The sequence below is a fragment of the Mustela nigripes genome, chromosome 3 (assembly GCF_022355385.1).
Source record: "Mustela nigripes isolate SB6536 chromosome 3, MUSNIG.SB6536, whole genome shotgun sequence".
Taxonomy (NCBI): Eukaryota; Metazoa; Chordata; class Mammalia; order Carnivora; family Mustelidae; genus Mustela; species Mustela nigripes.
In genome coordinates this window covers 81,050,614-81,063,984 of record NC_081559.1, presented here as the reverse complement: position 1 = coordinate 81,063,984, position 13,371 = coordinate 81,050,614, and the positions used below count along the sequence as shown (strand labels likewise).

Sequence of the window (13,371 nt, the reverse complement as noted above, 5' to 3'; positions counted from 1 at the left end):
AGAATTAGCAAAGTCTGTGTCCTGGTTCCAGCTCCTGTGACTTTGAATGTTTAAGAAGTACTGTTTTAGAAGAGGACGGCAAGGACACCATAGGTAGTAACGGCAGACGAAGACAAAAGCTGAAAGGACATCTCTCTTCTTACAAGGACAGTATGCAGTCCTGTGTGACAGCATTCTCCCAGATAAATACAGACATTTCATTCTTGCAGTGTAAATTAGTGTGTGTGTGTGTGTGTGTGTCTAGCTGGGCTTCCCCCCCCCCCACCCAAATGGGAGTTTAGTGAAGCTCAGCAGTGATTTGTATGTACTTGGTTTGAACAATAAAACTTACTTACTCTTCGCTCATCGGGGTAATCATTGCTCACTGTTTGATGTTCAAGACCTTGGATTCAGACCGAGAGCAAAACTAAAAATGCAGGCCCTGCAAGAGAGCCCAAGACTAAGCAAGAGATGTCAAGGGCCTGGAAGGGAGGGAGGGCCCAAGTGACAGTGAGAGGGTGAGAAAGGAAAGGATAGATCAATAAAGGACACCAAAGGGACAGACCGATGAATGGGGGTGGATGGGGAGGAGGTTATGCAGGGAGGGAGAGAAAATACAGAAACAAGTACAAGCAGGGGAGAGACAGGGAGAGAGAAAAATGGGAAGCACGGAGTCAAGAGGTTTGTGGAGGTTTTGTGTTACTGCCTGAAGTCCCTTTGGGTGAGTCATCACAGAGCAAGTTTGTTGGAAGCCGGTTAATGAATGGAAGACCATTGGAGAGAGAAGTAGCCCATTTACCCCGTGGGTTAAATTTTTTTGTTTCCACTTACTCCCTGCTTTCACATCTTGAACTTGGGCTCTGAGCTACATTAATCATTACCGAATATTAATATGGAAATAAGTTTACTTTGTTGCAAGTCCCAGTTTCAATCAGTAAGTAATTATGAAAATTAGTCTTAAAGATGTTGTGAAAAGGTGTTGCTTTCCAGGCAATAATTAAACCTCTCAGCCATCTCTGGATGGTTGATTTTTTTTTTCTTTAGGTGTTGTTGTTGTTGTTTTCTCCTAAACTTTCCCCAGGTGGGAAAAGAGTGAGTTGCTACTAAGTTATTCATTAATGGAGGTAGGTAGAGTTTCCATCAAGAGGAGAAGGGAATGAGCAGAATGTTTTAGGACCAAAGATTAAAAGATCAGCTGCTTTTTTACCCAAAGGAAAGAATTTTAAGTTTGAATAGAACCTTCAAAACTCCAGAATTCATAGGTGTATTAGCCAGATCTTAGCCAGATCTCGAAAATGGAGTTATATCTCCATCCTCAGTGGGAGCCAATCAGACATGCTTGCCAGTTTCAGTTTCTGGCAATTTGTAAACACGTGCTCAAAAATAGCAATATACAATTGTTATTGTCACCATGCGTTACTGCAGAAGTAAAGCCTGAAAGTCTTGGAGGCATGCTGCTCTGGTGGCTCCCTGCTCCCCCCAGAAGGGAACTCTCCCGCTGGAAGAGCAGGACAAAGCCCCTTTGAGGCTCCTTCAGGTATGAAGCCATTGAGATCATGGTATAGACACCTAGGTACCGGTCTTGAACTTTACATTTGCAAAAGTTGCAGGATCAGCAAGGTGTTGGGAAGGTCCTTTTCTGCATGCCAAACATGGAAACGCACAAAGGTGGGGGAAGGGATGCCAGATAAAATACAGGACATCCAGTTACACTTGAATTTCAGATAAACAATGAGTGAAACATTATTTGCTGCTTATGTGAAACTCCTAGTAAACGAGAAAAAGTAACTTGATGGCATTTCCTTTCTCAGTAGAAGGCAATGGCTGTTGATCCATCTGGATGGAATTTTGACTGCACATCCTGTGTTGATTCGCTATACTGACCAGCCAGGTTGCATCACCTCGTCTGGGGAGTGCCAGACCCTATTAGACTGGGCTGGGCAGCAGTTGAGCCTATAATTCTCAGGCCTGTGATGTGTGGATTTATCCTAGAATCCTTGTACCTTTTAGAAGATAGCATACATGTATCTGGGAATGAGTGTAAAAGGGAGAAGGCAGAATTTTTGAACTAGATCTCATCAGAGATTTACACCAGTTAGAGCAGGCAATAAAACAACCCTCTTAAATTAGGTTGCTTTCCTGACTTGAGGAAAAGTCCATGGCTGTTGATTCATCAGTGAGAAATACAAGTGTGCTTATATCTAACCATCAGCACTTTTCTTGGGCTATTTGGTCATTCCGTCACGTATCCTACATGATTTTTAATGCACAGACACAAGAGTTATATAATGAGGAGAGAGAAGGGAGTATAATTCTTAAAAGCCATTGAGTCAAATACTGCTTTTTTTTTTTATTACTTTGAGGCAGTATCTTTTAAAGAACTTGCATATAAAAACTGTGAGTAATTGCTCACTTGATGTAACTTTGCCTTTTGTTTGCTTTTTTGAGGGAGTGAACCTAGAATGGTGGAAAATCCTAGAAGTTGGGGGGGTGGGGTTATGGACATTGGGGAGGGTATGTGCTTTGGTGAGTGCTGATTCACAGACCTGTACCCCTGGGGATAAAAATACATGTTTATAAAAAATTAAAAAAAAATAATCCTAGAAGTTAAGAGGCCTGGCCCCGGTGGTCTTTCCGAGTTATTTCCTTAGTGATCAGCTATCAATGTTGACACATTATGAATTTCATTGTGAACTCCAGAGACTTAAATCTTCTGAAGTTACCCTAACTTCTGCATTCCCAAACTCATTTGGAGCCATGTTGTCAAAACCTATTTTCCCTGTGTGAGTTGTGTTGCACATGCCCAAGGGGGGGTCAGGCAAGGGCTTGGTTTCTTTTTGCATGGATTCAGTAAGTTAAACTTGATGGCTTCTTGAATACATTGGAACTTTGACATATCTATTCTGTAGACATAGATGTAGAGATACATGTGATTATGTATATAGAGATATACAGATTTTGTAAAGTCACACAGCCTCAATGGTGAATAGTTGAAGATAGTCGTAAGCTGATGGGACGTGGATGCATTGCCACGTCCTGCACATCCACAAGGCTGTCATGCCTTTCCTATATATTGAACTGTCACAGCGATGATCAGTGGCGAAGAATGCCTCCTGAATTTCTGACCAGCTGCCAGAACAATTGCTTAAGTAGATGTTTCCTGATGTCCAATGACCATTAACATCCTCTGTTTACAGCTGGATGTACACAGAGATCCTAGAGGTATACTGTCTATACTTTAGTGAAATCTATAGAAAAGTGTTGTTATTGTTATCCACTGGACTAGGGAAGTCAAACAAAGCCCTTCACAGAGGACAGAAGCCCTTTCTATTTTTTTATTTGTTTATTGTTAAAAAAGATTTTATTTATTTATTTGACAGACAGAGATCACAAGTAGGCAGAGAGGCAGGCAGAAAGAGAGAGGAGGAAGCAGGCTCCCTGCTGAGCAGAGAACCTGATGTGGGACTCTATCCCAGGACCCTGGGACCATGACCTGAGCCGAAGGCAGAGGCTTAACCCACTGAGTCACCCAGCTGCCCCCAGAAGCCCTTTTTAAACATCTGTTTCCTTAGAGATCAGAGTGGGTCTCTGAACCGCCTGGAGACCCATGCGAGGATCACACACCAGTGCCAGTAAGAGTATGCCAGTAATGCATGTTCCAAGACCTCTGTCCCTCCCCGCCCCAAGTCTGGAACCCAGTAGAACTCTAGGATGGTTGAATGCTATACCTCTGAATAATGAAGTGACTCCTCATAACCAGGATGCAACCGTGCCCATCTCAGGCTTCCCAGAGATCCCCAAAGCTGTGTGTGTGGTGTCAGTAGCAATGTGAAGTCTAGGATTGAATGCCTCTTTTTGTGGTGGCTGAACTTGAGGAGGAATACAGTGTTAAACCCAGGGACTTTTATTTATTTATTTAAAGATTTTATTTTTTTATTTGACAGACGGAGATCACAGAGAAGCAGGGAGAGAGAGAGGAGAAGAAGGCTCCCTGCTGAGCAGAGGAGCAGATCCCAGGACCCTGGGATCATGACCTGAGCTGAAGGCAGAGGCTTTAACCCACTGAGCCATCCAGGTGCCCCAAACCCAGGGAGTTTTAAAATCTTACTTTCCAAAAGATGGGAAAGAGAGCTAGCACTCAGGGTGAGGTCACACCTGATTACCCAGCTGGAGTTTGAGCGCTTGTAAGCTTATTGGCATAGCTGTGTGATAGTTCCTAACTAAATGGCCAGGGCCTTTGATCAGAAGTTACTTCCTAGTTACATGCAGGTCTCATAGAGCTGTTCTCAGTAGGCATTGTCCTTCTACTGTTTCAGTGCTATTGTTCTGAATGAAAGGTTTGTCCTCATTATGTTTAGTATGAGGAGTTTCACATTTTTGTTGTGACGAAGACCACTTACACCAACTTCTTTCCTGTTAGGAAAAGATTGATTCTATCTGCTGGGGGCTGCTGGGAAGGATGGGGAGTGGCAGAGGAGGTGATAGGTTGAACTGGATCCTGTATTTTTTTTTTAATATTTTATTTATTTATTTATTTGGCAGACAGAGATCACAAGTAGGCAGAGAGGCAGGCAGAGAGAGAGGAGGAAGCAGGCTCCCTGCGGAGCAGAGAGCCTGATGTGGGGCTCCATCCCAGGACCCTGGGATCATGACCTGAGCCGAAGGCAGAGGCTTTAACCCACTGAGCCACCCAGACGCCCCTGGATCCTGTATTTTTTTTTTTTTTAAAGATTTTATTTATTTGTCAGAGAGAGAGAGCGAGCACAGGCAGACAGAGTAGAAGGCAGAGGCAGAGGGAGAAGCAAGCTCCCTGTGGAGCAAGGAGCCCGATGTGGGACTCGATCCCAGGACGCTGGGATCATGACCTGAGCCGAAGGCAGCTGCTTAACCAACTGAGCCACCCAGGCGTCCCTGGATCCTGTATTTTATTAAGGAGTTGTAGCCCCTTTTCTTTTCTTTGGGCCCAGGTTGTGTCCTCAGAATGCTGCTCAACTCAGTGTCCCATACCGTCCTGCTAATTAGTTGTCGTTGACACCTGAGCTGATACCAGTGGCCACTTCCAGTTTAGAGGGATTATTTTCTCTGCTAATTTCTCTACAAATTTGCCTTCAAAAACAGCTCTCTGGGTTTTGGTTTTTGTTTTTAAAAGTGGGGGCTCAGGTTGGAGTTCTTTGACCTTAGCAGAAAAAGGGCCAGGTCTTGAGACAGAAGGGTGATCCGAAAGGGATTGGGCATAAGGAACCCTTGCTTTTTACCCCAGGCCCCTTGCCCTGTCACCAATGGGTCGTGGGCCTTTGGATGAGCCTAGAGGACCCTGTAGAGGCTTAGCTTCAATTAGAGCTAACCAGCCAGTATATCGTCTTCTTGGGTAAGTTCAGTTCCTCCTCACTACCCTTTCCCACAGGGCTTTATGAACCTAATCTGTCTTAGTGTATGGACTTTAAAATGACAGGGTTTGTGTAAGCTATTGAGAAAGGCTAATGAATCCATCGTTGAACTTAGTAACAATTTAGAATCCTCCTTTCAAAACTACCATGTAGGCTGGGCTGTGAGTTACCCAGAATTTGGAGTGTAAAAAGCAAAGCAAATAAAAATCTGCTTCCTGTCTGAGCTCACACGAACCCAGAGCCCTCCTGCTGCCCACCTCTTTGTCGTATTTTTAATCCACACTCTTGTGGCTTGAACCAACCCTTGTCCATGTTCTAATCTTGGAGGGCAGAGTTATGTTTTCAGACAGCACGCGTTTACTTAAACAATAGACCCTCTTGTTGTCGGTTCTGCTGCTTTCACTAATTTATCTTGACTTGATGTTCATTAGCACAGGCCATTGGCAAAAGCGCATACCTCTAAACTTGGCTAATTCCTCGGCTTCCAGTATCAGAACAGCTGAGGGGAACTTAGCCATCTTCCTGAATGGTGCTTTTCTGCCAGAGCCAGCCTTGAGTGTGGCAGGTGATGCAGGCTGGTCTAGCAGTGATGAGCCAAAACCAGAGGAAATCTGGAACCACCAAGGGAACTGGCGATGCTTCCTTTTTTTCCCAATGGATGCTTCCTTTGCTTTCCAGTGGATGCTTTTTCCAAGGATGCTTCCTTTTTTTCCCCCAATGTATTCCCCTTCTGCATCCCCGTGGAAGCCATGGCACAGTCCAAAGGCTGGAAATTAAAAGCAGTTTGGGTGGGGAGACACCACAAGTAGCCCTAGAAATTCAGCCACTGGTTTACAAATTGAATAGCAACTCGTGGAAATGCCGAGGCTTAGGGAGTACTTGGCAAACCATCAAGGATAGCTGTTGTGCCTGTTGTTCACTGCACAAGGGCACTGAGCCAAAGGGTTAAGTGGGGCCAAAATCCAGCCCTTGCTCTATCTGGCAGAAGGCGGTGTTGGCCTGGACAGAGGGAGGCTTTGTTCAAAGGCTCTCAGATATTGTCCTCTCACCAAGCCATGTGCACACACAGGAATCCTTTACCCATGTTGCGCTCCTTCTCCTGATTTGTATAATGGTGCCATTTGGGCTAATGGGGGCCCTAATGCTTGCTCCCGTGCCCTGAGAGCACCTCAGACTTTTATGGGAACTCTGAATCCATCTTGGCCTCAGGAGCTCAGGAGATGGTCTCTCAGAGATCCCTGAGGGCAGGAACCCCATGGCATGAGATGATTTCAGGGTTCACGTGACAACACATGTAAGAGGCTGCAGGAGATTCTTATAGGCACTTAACTCACAGCTTTAATTCTCGGTGCGTTTGTGTTTAGAATGACCTGATCTTTGCCAATGAGTTGATTCTTTGTTTTAGTCAAAGCCAAGTTGTCACCAGCACGGACTGAATTTAGGAAGCACGGGTTTCATGTAAAAAGACCAAATGTAAGATGGGATTATTGTAGTGTGACAAAGAGAGGTCTTCACGGTAAGACAGGTTTCTGACAACTTCTGCTAAGAAAAGAATGAAACGTTTGCACTGTTTTTGGAAGGATTTGGGTTTCAAATGAGCAAATATGCACGGGGTTTTCTGTGTTTGTGTGTACTTGCTCCATAAACGAAACCTGAGAGACTGCGGGCTCGATGAATTCCAGAGAGTGGGCTAGAAGATGGAGGAGAGATGGAGTCACTTAGATGTCAAGCACCGTTTTTCTTCTGTAGGGAAGAAATGGCTGGATTGAAGCCAGAAAGTTCCAGAAGAGGAACACTGCTCTTGATACTTGACTCAAGGTCTTCATCTTTATGTCCCTCTGTGTCTCCTTCATTTTGTCTTTCTCACACGTGTGTGTACACTTCCCCCCTGCCACAGCTGATCCACTAGTGATTCAGATCTGCCATCTCCCTTGTAGGATTCCCTGCAGAAGTGACCATGTAAAGTTTCAGGCGTAACACACAGAATGAAGGGCATTGTTTCCAGCCCTCTTTGGGTGGAAGAACATACTTAGCTGTGGGTGTGAATATGGCTGCGATTTCTGCAGCAGAAGCATTGTTTGGTATCCAGTGGCAACATTAGCTTATGTTTACATAAAGAAAAAAAGTGTCATCTGATATGAGCTCAGAAAACTGCTGCCACAGGCCTTTGAAACAATTAGTTGAGACTATTTCACAGAGCATTAAGCTTAACAATGTCAGTCTGTTCCTAAATGCTCTTCAAGAAAAATTTTTGCAATGAGGCCAAAACTTAGGCTGGCAAAAGGGCAACCTCAGATATGCAATCTCATTCTCTTTTTTATTTTTTATTTTTATTTTTTTTAGATAAAATTGACCTACAACAGACTTCACGTATTTGAAGTGTAATTTGCTAACTTTTGACATGTATGTATCTGTGAGACCGTCACCGTAATCAAGATAATGAACACATTCATCACACCTAAATGCTTTCTTGGGTTTTTTGGTAATCCCAATCTCCTACCCCTCTCTGTGTACCCTTCCCCTGGTGGGAAATGCCTTCTGTCACTGTAGACCAGTTTGCATTTTCTAGAGTTTTATGTTAAGAGTACAGTTTTTTTTTTTTTTTAAGAATTTATTTATTTATTTGACAGACAGAGATCACAAGTAGGCAGAGAGGCAGGCAGAGAGAGAGGAGGAAGCAGGCTCCCCGCCGAGCAGAGAGCCCGATGTGGGGCTCGATCCCAGAACTCTGGGATCATGACCCGAGCCGAAGGCAGAGGCTTTAACCCGCTGAGCCACCCAGGCGCCCCAAGAGTACAGTTTTATACTCATTTTTGTCTGGCTTCTTTCAGCATAATTATTTTGAGATTCATGCATGTTGTTCACATCGTTAGTTCATTTGTTTTACTGGTGAATAACATTCCATTGTGTGATCACTCCACAGTCTGTCTATCCGTTCACCTGTTGGTGGACACTGGAGTTGTTGGTGGCATTGGGCTGGTACTAGTAAAGTTACTATGGACAATTATGTATAAATCTTTGTAGGGATGTATATTTTCTTTCCTCTTAGGAATGGAAAGGTAGTTGTAGGTTTAAGAAACTACCATGCTGTTTTTGGAAGAGCATTTTATGTCCCACCAAAATGAGAGTTCCATTTCTGGTGGGAGTTCTAATTCCTCTGAATCCGTGCCAACACTAATGGCACGTGAGCCATTTCATTTCTTTGTGGTCTTAATATTTCCTGAGTAATAAGGTTGAGCATCCTTTATGTGCATTGTACCACTTGTATATCTTCTTTGATGTGTTTATTTACAAAATGGGGCTGTATCCTCATTATCTATAATGATATTTGAGTATCATTATATAGACTGAATTCAAATCTTTTATCAGGTACATGATTTGCAAATATTTTCTTCTAGTCTGCGGCTTGCTTTTTTTTTTTTTAATATTTTTATTTATTTATTTGACAGAGAGAGATCACAAGTAGGCAGAGAGGCGGGCAGAGAGAGAGGAAGGGAAGCAGATCCCCTGCTGAGCAGAGAGCCCAATGTGGGACTCGATCCCAGGACCCTGAGATCATGACCTGAACTGAAGGCAGCGGCTTAACCCACTAAGCCACCCAGGCGCCCTGCGGCTTATCTTTTTATTCTAACAGTTAAATCTCTCAGTTTTTTCAGTTCTCTCAAAGAACTGAAGTTTTAAATTTTGATGAAATCAATTTTATCTTTTTTTTTTCCCAACAGATCTTGCTTTGGGTGTCACATTTAGGAAATCTTAACCTAAAGCCACCAATATTTTCTTCTATTTCTTCTTCTCACAGTTTAAAAACTTCAAATTTTGCATTTGGATCTGCGATCTGTGTGGATTTCATTTTTCTCAGCTGGGGCAAGTTTTGATTCAAAGTTAAAATTTTTGCAAATACACATCCAATTGTCCCAGCACTATTTGCCAAAAGTATTTTTTTCCCACTAAATGGCCATTACACATTTGTCAAAAATCAGTTGTTCATATGTTAATAGATGTCTATTGTTGAGCTCTATTCTGTTTCATTGATCCGTGTGCCTTTCCTTACTTCACTGCTCCTAACTGTGTAATCTTGAAATTAAATAGTTGTTTCTGTTATTCTGGTTCTTTTGCATTTTCATATGAATTTTGGAATCAGTTTTTCACTTTCTATAAAAAGCCTCTTGTGATTTTGATTGGATAGCATTAAATCTTTAGACTGGTTAGGGGAGAATTGCCAACTTAACAGTATCTGCCTTCCAATCTATGAATAAGGCTGTAACCTTCCATTCAGGTTTTCTTTTCTCTGTTTCAGTAATGTTTTATTTTCAGTAATGAGTTCCTTCACATTTTTGCCAGATTTATCCTTCAGTGGCTTTTATTTTGAATGATATTATAAGTGCTTAAAAAGATTTTAAATCACTGATTGTTTGCTGGTATATAAATATACAATTTTTTAAAAAAGATTTTATTTATTTATCTGACAGAGAGAGAGAGACAGCGAGAGCAGGAACACAAGCAGGGGGAGTTGGAGAAGGAGAAGCAGGCCTCCCACCACCGAGCAGGGAGCCCGAGCCAAAGGCAGACACCCAGAGACTGAGCCACCCAGGTGCCCAAAAAACCTTACTAAAATCATTTATTTGTGCTAGTAGCTTCATTGAACCTTCTGTTAAGTTTTCTACATACATGGTCACGATATCCTCTATTAAGTTAGTTTTACTTCTGTCTGGATGCCTTCTTAGATTGACTTAGTTTACTGGTTAGATGCTTCTGTACAATGTGGAATAGAAGAGATGAGAGGGGACTTTCTTGTACTTGATCACAGAGGAGAGTATACAGTGTTTCTCTGTTGAGTGTGATTTAACTATAGGTGTCTTGTGGATACTCTGTCAAATTCAGGAAGTTCTTCTGTTACTAGTTTGCTGAGTTCCCCCTCCCCCTTATTAGGAATAGATGTAGGAGTTTTGTCAAGTGATTTTTCTGTCTCTTGAAATAATCATATGGTTTTTCTTTTAAAGTTTCTTAATACAGTAAATTGACTTTTTTTTTTCTGGTGACTTTTTTTTTTTTTTTTTTTTTAACCAATCTTGCATTCCTGTAGAAAACCTGTGTGGTCTTGATGTATTATCTTATACATTAAGTTCAATTTGCAAACATTTTGTTTAGAATTTTTGCATCTATTCATGAGGGATGTTGGTTTGCAGTTTTCTTATAAGGTCCTTTTCTGCTTTTGGTATCACAATAATGTTTCACAGAGTGAATTGAAAAGTATTTTCTCCTTGATTTTTCTGGAAGCGCTTGAGAGGAGTTTGTATTTCTTCAGTAATATTTGGTGGCCTCACCAGTGAATGCATCTGGGTATTTTGTTTGTAGGAATGTTTTTAAACTACAAATCCAAGTTCTTGAATAGATATAGTGCTATTAAATTTATTAATTCTTCTTGAGTAAGCTTTGGTACTTGTGTCTTTCAAGAATTTTTTTCTTTTAACCTGTGATTCTGAAATTATTGCCATAAAGTTCATAATATTCTCCCATTCTTCTAACATCTATTGATTTGAGGCTTTCTTGAAGCATTTGGCATTTAGGTATTTAGTGCTGTAAATTTTTCTCAAGAGTCCCACATACTCTGTTTTCATCTTCATTTAGTTTAGAATACTTTCTAATTTTATTTTTAACCTTTGACCCCATTGTTGAGGTTTATGTTTTAGTTTACAAATATTTGGGGAGTTTCCAGAGATCTTTGGTGATGATTTCTAATTCTATGTAGTTAGAGAACTAGGACTTGAAATACTGTTTATGTATTTAGATTTGATTTATAGCCCAGAATAAGTTCTGTCTTGTTAAATGTGCATATGAAGAGAGTGATTCCACTTTTGATGGGTAGAGTATTCTATAATTGGCAAGTAGGTCATAGTAGATTCTGAACGATTTTCTATTTGTTGGGTCAATTGTTGAGAGAGGGGTATTGAAATCTCCAATTATAATTACAGATTTCTCTAATTTTTACTGTTCAAGGAGTTGGTTTTTTTTCCTCTTTTTTATTCTGAAGTTCTGATAATAGATTTAAAAATGTTTAGGATTATTCTGTCCTCTTGATTAATGATCACTTTATGAAATGGCTATTTTTATTCCTAGAAATATAAATATATAAAACATATTGCTGTGAAATGTACACTGTCTGGTATTGTCACTCCAGTTGTTTATTTATTTATTTTTTAAAAGTAGCATGCTGTATCTTCTATCATTTTGGTTTTAATCTGTTTAAGTTTTTATATCTAAAGTGTGTTTCTTGTAAGCAGCATATGCGTGGGTATGTCCTTATCCAGCTGACAACCTTTGACTTTAATTTGGGGTGTTAGATGGCTTAAAATGAATATGCCTATGTGATTATTATTTTTTTTTTAAATATTTTATTTATTTATTTAACAGAGAGATCACAAGTAGGCAGAGAGGCAGGCAGAGAGAGAGGAGAAAGCAGGCTCCACGCCGAGGAGAGAGCCCGACGTGGGGCTCAATCCCAGGACCCCGAGATCATGACCCGAGCTGAAGGCAGAGGCTTTAACCCACTGAGCCACCCAGGCGCCCCATGATTATTATTTTTTAAGTAGGCTCCACACCCAGCATGAAGCCCCAACATGGGGCATGAACTCAAGACTCTGAGATCAAGACCTAAGCTAAGTTCAAGGGTCAGATGCTTAACTGACTGAGCCACCCAGGTGCCCTTGAGTGTGATTATTGATATAGCAAAATTTAAGCCTTTCATCTTGCTGTTTGTTTTCTTATTGGTCCTTTTTGTTTGTTTGTTTTCCTTTCTTATTTCTCTGGCTTCTTTTAGGATTGAGGTTTTAAAAAGTGATTTAATTTTAGCTGCTTTGTTACCTAAGTAAAGTTTATTAGCTCATTAGCTAACACAAAGCTTATTTGTTTTTAAAGATTTTTTAAAAATTTATTTATTTGACAGAGATCACAAGTAGGCAGAGAGGCAAGCAGAGAGAGAGAAGAGGAAGCAGGCTCCCTGCGGAGCAGACAGCCTCATGTGGGGCTTGATCCCAGGATTCTGGGATCATGACCTGAGCCAAAGACAGAGGCTTTAACCCACTGAGCCACCCAGGTGCCCCTAAATCAAAGCTTATTAAAGCCTATTAGCTTTATTTGTTTGGGTGGTTGCTGTAGTTTATATTCCACGTCTTTAACTTCTGGTCTACTTCAAAGTGATATTGTTTTACTTCACTCACAATATAAGAACTTTACAATAGAATACTTTTATTTCTGCTCCTCTCCTCTGCCTTTAATGCTATTTTTCATACATTTTAGTTTTGTGTATCTAAGAAGCCACAGTATATTGACAAGATTTTTGTTTAAAGAGACATTTATTTATTAAAGGGACTTAAATAATAAGAAACAGTCTTCTGTGTTTGTCTGTGTACTTAGAATTTTTGGTGTTTTTCATTCCTTTGTGTAGATCCATCTTCCACTTGGTATCTTTGTCCTTTGATTTGAAGGACTTCCTTTGACAGTTTTTGTAGTGCAGGTCTTCAAGCTATTTTAAGCTATTTCAAATAAAGCTTATTTTTAAGATGTATTTTTATTAGGTATAAAATTCTCAGTTGATGGTTTTTTTTTTTTCTCTTTCCGTACTTTGAAGATGTTCAGACATCTTCTCACTTGCATTGTTCCTGGTGATAAATCCACTGTCCTCCTGATCTTTGTTCCTCTGGACATAATGTGTCTTTTTTCTCTGACTGGTTTTTAACATATTCTTTTTTACTACTGATTTTAAGGAGTTATATAATTATGTGTCTTGCTATAGTTTTATTCATGTTTCTCATGCTCTGGGTTCATTAAGTGTTTTAGATCTGCAAGTTGACTGTTTTCATCAAATTTGGAAATTTTTTTAGCCCATATTTCTTTATTTCTCCTACCCTTATCTCTCTCTCTTTTTTTTTTTTTTAAGATTTTATTTATTTGACAGAGAGAGATCACGAGTAGGCAGAGAGGCAGGCAGAGAGAGAGAGAGGAGGAA

At 40.8% G+C, this 13,371-nt stretch overlaps 1 protein-coding gene across 12 annotated transcripts in view; it reads left to right on the top strand.

Moving 5' to 3' along the window:
- LYPD6B (LY6/PLAUR domain containing 6B) overlaps positions 1–13,371 on the top strand; it is a 180,127-nt gene that overhangs the window by 51,543 nt on the left and 115,213 nt on the right. For 5 of the 12 annotated variants that reach the window (XM_059394311.1, XM_059394312.1, XM_059394308.1 and 2 more), the window contains one exon: positions 9,836–9,957. The exons of the other annotated variants lie outside the window; for them this stretch is intronic. The gene's annotated coding sequence lies outside the window, so the exon portion shown is untranslated. The remainder of the gene's footprint in view (positions 1–9,835; positions 9,958–13,371) is intronic. 12 annotated transcript variants of the gene reach the window in all.